Below are 6,000 nucleotides of genomic sequence, written 5' to 3'. Positions count from 1 at the left end.
TTTCCCAACCTTGAAAGCATTAGTAATTAGAAAGTCTCTAAGGCATTCATACCATACTCTTGGGGCTTGCTTAAGTCCATAGAGCGCCTTAGAGAGCTTACACACGTGGTCGGGGTACCGTTCATCCTCAAAGCCAGGGGGTTGCTCTACGTACACCTCCTCCTTGATTGGCTCGTTAAGGAAGGCGCTCTTTACATCCATTTGGAACAACCTGAAAGAATGGTGAGCGGCATAGGCTAACAAAATACGAATGGATTCTAGCCTAGCCACAGGAGCAAAAGTCTCCTCAAAGTCCAAACCTGCGACTTGGGCATAACCTTTTGCCACAAGTCGTGCCTTGTTCCTTGTCACCACCCCATGCTCGTCTTGTTTGTTGCGGAACACCCACTTGGTTCCCACAACGTTTTGCTTGGGACGAGGCACCAGTGTCCAAACTTCATTTCGCTTGAAGTTGTTGAGCTCTTCCTGCATGGCCAACACCCAGTCCGGATCTAGCAAGGCCTCTTCTACCCTGAAAGGCTCAATAGAAGAGACAAAAGAGTAATGCTCACAAAAATTAACTAATCTAGAGCGAGTAGTTACTCCCTTGCTTATATCACCCAATATTTGGTCGACAGGATGATTCCTTTGAATCGTCGCTCGGACTTGAGTTGGAGGGGCCTGTGGTGCTTCTTCCTCCATTGCTTGATCATCTTGTGCTCCCCCTTGATCACACGCCTCTCCTTGATGAACCTGTTCATCGTCTTGAGTTGGGGGTGCACCATTGTTGAGGAAGAAGGTTGATCTTGCTCTTGGTGTTCCTGTGGTCGCACATCTCCAATCGCCATGGTGCGAATTGCGTCCGTCGGAACATCATATTCATCTACATCATTAAGATCAACTTGCTCTCTTGGAGAGCCATTAGTCTCATCAAATACAACATCGCTAGAGACTTAAACCAAACCCGATGATTTGTTGAAGACTCTATATGCCTTTGTATTTGAGTCATAACCTAACAAAAACCCTTCTACAACTTTGGGAGCAAATTTGGAATTCCTACCTTTCTTCACTAGAATATAATATTTACTCCCAAATACACGAAAGTATGAAACGTTGGGTTTATTTCCGGTTAGAAGCTCATACAAAGTCTTCTTGAGGAGGCGATGAAGGTAGACCCGGTTTATGGCGTGGCAAGCCGTGTTCACGGCTTCCAACCAAAATCGCTCGGGCGTCTTGAACTCTCCAAGCATCATCCTCGCCATGTCTATGAGAGTCATGTTCTTCCTCTCTACCACACCGTTTTGCTGTGGTGTGTAGGGAGCGGAGAACTCGTGCTTGATTCCTTCCTCCTCAAGGTACTCCTCCACTTGAAGGTTCTTGAACTCGGACCCGTTGTCGCTCCTTATCTTCTTCACCTTGAGCTCAAATTCATTTTGAGCTCTCCTTAGAAAGCGTTTAAGGGTCCCTTGGGTTTCTGTTTTATCCTGCAAGAAGAATACCCAAGTGAAGCGGGAAAAGTCATCAACAATAACAAAACCATACTTACTTCCCCCGATGCTGAGGTAGGCGACGGGTCCGAAGAGGTCCATATGCAGCAGCTCCAGGGGTCTTGATGTGGTCATCACGTTCTTGTTGTGATGAGCATTTCCCACTTGTTTACCTGCTTGACAAGCTACACAAGGTCTATCTTTTTCAAAAGTCACATTTGTTAGACCTAACACATGTTCTCCCTTTAGAAGTTTGTGAAGGTTCTTCATCCCCACATGTGCTAGACGGCGATGCCACAGCCAGCCCATGCTAGTCTTAGCAATTAAGCATGCATCTAGACCGGCCTCTTCCTTTGCAAAATCAACTAAATAAAGTTTGTTGTCTAGTACACCCTTAAAAGCTAATGAACCATAACTCCTTCTAAAGACAGACACATCTACATTTGTAAATAAGCAATTGTAACCCATATTACATAATTGACTAACGGACAACAAGTTATACCCGAGCGATTCAACTAAAAACACATTAGAGATGGAATGCTCGGATGAAATAGCTATTTTTCCTAGTCCTTTAACCTTGCCTTGATTCCCATCACCGAATATGATTGAATCTTGGGAATCTTTGTTCTTGACGTAGGAGGTGAACATCTTCTTCTCCCCCGTCATGTGGTTTGTGCATCCGCTGTCGATAATCCAGCTTGAGCCCCCGGATGCATAAACCTGCAAGGCAATTTAGGCTTGGGTTTTAGGTACCCAACTCTTGTTGGGTCCTACAAGGTTAGTTACAATAGCCTTAGGGACCCAAATGCAAGTCTTGTCTCCCTTACATTTGGCCCCCGCCTTTTTAGCAATTACTTTTTCATTTTTACATGAAAGAATAAACTTAGTATTGCAAGCATGAAAGACAGTGGTAACTCCATTATACACTTTCCTAGGCATATGATTAACAACTTTTCTCCTAAGCATATGATGAATGACATTTTTCCTAGGCATATCTCTACTATGCATAAAGGAAGAACTTGAAGCAATCATGGCATTTGAATCATAAGCATTACAACTCCTATCATGATGAACATTTCTAGAAAATTTCCTATCATAAATAAATGCATGATTCTTTTGATTACTACTAGCCATAGGAGCCTTCCCTTTTTCCTTGTTGAAAATGGGAGCTCTTTGGCTTGTTAAGTTCTTGGTTTCCCTTTGAAAGCCAAGACCATCCTTAATAGAGGGGTGTCTACAAATAGTGTAGGCATCCCTTGCAAATTTTAGTTTATCAAAGTCATTCTTGCTAGTCTTAAGTTGGACATTAAGACTAGCCACTTCATCATTTAATTTGGAAATGGAAATTAAGTGTTCACTAGCATCAACATTAAAATCCTTACACCCATTGCAAATCACAACATGTTCTACAAGAGAGCTTGATTTATTAGCTATTTCTAACTTAGTATTTAAATCATCATTAATACTCTTTAAGCTAGAAATAGATTCATGGCATGTAGATAGTTCACATGAAAGCATTTCATTTCTTTTAACTTCTAGAGCAAGAGAATTTTGCGCACTAACAAATTTATCATGCTCTTCATATAAAAGATCCTCTTGCTTTTCTAACAATCTATTCTTCTCATTCAAAGCATCAATTAATTCATTGATCTTATCAATTTTAGTTCTATCTAAACCTTTGAATAAGCTTGCGTAGTCTACTTCATCATCACTAGACTCATCATCACTTGAAGAAGCATACGTAATAGTACTTCGAGTACTTACCTTCTTCTCCTTTGCCATGAGGCAGGTGTGATGCTCGTTGGGGAAGAGAGATGATTTGTTGAAGGCTGTGGCGGCGAGTCCTTCGTCGTCGGAGTCGGACGATGAACAATCCGAGTCCCATTCTTTTCCAAGGTGTGCCTCGCCCTTAGCCTTCTTGTAAACCTTCTTGTTCTCTCTCTTCCCATTCTTTCCTTGTTCCTGGTCACTATCATTATCGGGACAGTTAGCAATAAAGTGACCAATCTTACCACACTTGAAGCAGGAGCGCTTTCCCTTCGTCTTGCTCTTGGTGGGATGCTCCTTGCGACCTTTGAGCGCCGTCTTGAAGCGCTTGATGATGAGGGCCATTTCTTTCTCATTTAGCCCGGCCGCCTCAACTTGTGCCACCTTGCTAGGTAGCGTCTCCCTGCTACGTGTTGCTTTGAGAGCAACGGTTTGAGGCTCGTGGATTGGGCCATTCAACGCCTCATCAACATAACTTGCCTCCTTGATCATCATTCGCCCGCTTACGAACTTTCCGAGTATTTCCTCGGGCGTCATCTTGATGTACCTAGGATTCTCACAAATAGAGTTTACAAGATGAGGATCAAGGACAGTGAAGGACCTTAGCATAAGTCGGACGACGTCGTGGTCCGTCCATCTCGTGCTCCCATAGCTCCTTATCTTGTTGACCAGGGTCTTGAGCCTATTGTACGTTTGAGTTGGCTCTTCTCCCCTGATCATCGCGAACCTTCCTAGTTCTCCTTCCACCAACTCCATCTTGGTGAGCATGGTGACGTCGTTCCCCTCATGCGAGATCTTGAGGGTGTCCCAAATCTGCTTGGCGTTATCCAAGCCGCTCACCTTATTGTACTCTTCCCTGCACAAGGATGCTAAAAGAACAGTAGTAGCTTGTGCTTTTTTATGGATTTGTTCATTAATAAACATGGAGTTATCCGAACTATCAAATCACATTCCATTTTCTACTATCTCCCATATACTTGGATGAAGAGAGAACAAGTGGCTACGCATTTTGTGACTCCAAAATCCGTAGTCCTCTCCATCAAAGTGTGGAGGTTTACCAAGTGGAATGGAAAGCAAATGAACATTGGAATTATGCGGTATACGAGAGTAATCGAAAGAAAAGTTCGAGTTAACCGTTTTCTTTTTCTCCTCGTATTCGTCATCCTTTTGAGAAGAGGAAGATTCGTCGCTGTCGTAGTAGACAATCTTCTTGATGCGCCTCTTCTTCTTTCCATCCTTCTTCTTTTGACTCGAGCCAGAGTCATTGGCTTTGTCATCCCTTGGCTCGTTGAAGATGGACTCCTTTTCATTGTCTTTGACCACCATCCCCTTTCCCTTAGGATCCATCTCTTCGGGCGATTAGTCCCTTTCTTGAAGAGAACGGTTCTGATACCAATTGAGAGCACCTAGAGGGGGGGTGAATAGGTGATCCTGTAAAACTTAAAACTTAAAGCAACAAAACTTGATTAAGTGTTAGCTCAATGTAAATCACGTGGCTAAGGACTAAGCTCGTGTGAAACACAATAGTCACAGTGAAAACAAGTACACGAGACACGATGGTTTATCCCGTGGTTCGGCCAAGTATAACACTTGCCTATTCCATGTTGTGGCGTCCCAATGGACGAGAGTTGCACTCAACTCCTCTCAAGTGATCCAATGATCAACTTGAATACCACGGTGTTCTTCTTTCTTTACTCTTTCCCGTTTGCGAGGAATCTCCACAACTTGGAGTCTCTCGCCCTTACAATAAGAATCAAAGTGAAAGCACTAGAGTAAGGGAGGGAAGCAACACACACAAATCCACAGCAATACGCACACACACAGCCAAGACTTGAGCTCAAATGAATAGCACAAAGTTCACCACTAGAACGGAGCTCAAATCACTAAGAATGTCAATCGAGTGCGCAAAGACGGAGTGTGAATGATCAAGAATGCTTAGAGTATGCTTGGTGTGCTCCACCATGTGCCTAGGCATCCCTTTTATAGCCCCAAGGCAGCTAGGAGCCGTTGAGAGCAATCCAGGAAGGCAATCCTTGCCTTCTGTCGGGTGGCGCACCGAACAATCCGGTGCACCACCGGACAGGCACTGTTCAGTGTCTGGTGCTGATTGCTTTCCTAATCTGGCGCAGCCGACCGTTGAGGAATTGGAGCCGTTGGCGCACCGTACACTGTTCGGTGCACACCGGATAGTCCGGTGCCCCCATCAGACCGTTGGCTCGGCCACGCGTCACGCGCGGATTGCGCGGCCGACCGTTGGCTCACCGGACTGTTCGGTGCACCACCGGACAGTCCGGTGATTTTTAGCCGTACACCGCCGACGAAATCCCGAGAGCAGTCAGTTTGACCAATGCCAGCCTGGCGCACCGGACACTGTCCGGTGCACCCAGACTACGCAGAGTCTTGGCTGCACAGCCAAGTCATTTTCCTTTTGTCTTTTCTCTGATTCTAGCACTTAGACAAAATATGTTAGTACAGAAAAACCAATGTACTAAGTCTAGAATCATACCTTTGTGTTGATTTGCACTTCATCCACCAATTGGCACAGTTTAACACTTAAACCACTTGTGTTGGCACTTAATCACCAAAATACTTAGAAATGGCCGAAGGGCACATTTCCCTTTCAAGAAGGCCTCACGAAAGGCTTTGGGCCCATTACTTCGCAAGGCCATCCCTTCGTGGGCCAAGGGAGGAACCGCTGGCGAAATGGATTGACGCAAGATTGGATAGACTCGAGCCCAAACGGCTCATTGGGTTTAAGCACTATCCA

The sequence above is a fragment of the Zea mays genome, chromosome 10 (genome assembly GCF_902167145.1).
Source record: "Zea mays cultivar B73 chromosome 10, Zm-B73-REFERENCE-NAM-5.0, whole genome shotgun sequence".
Lineage (NCBI taxonomy): Eukaryota > Viridiplantae > Streptophyta > Magnoliopsida > Poales > Poaceae > Zea > Zea mays.
This window is presented reverse-complemented; position numbering follows the sequence as displayed.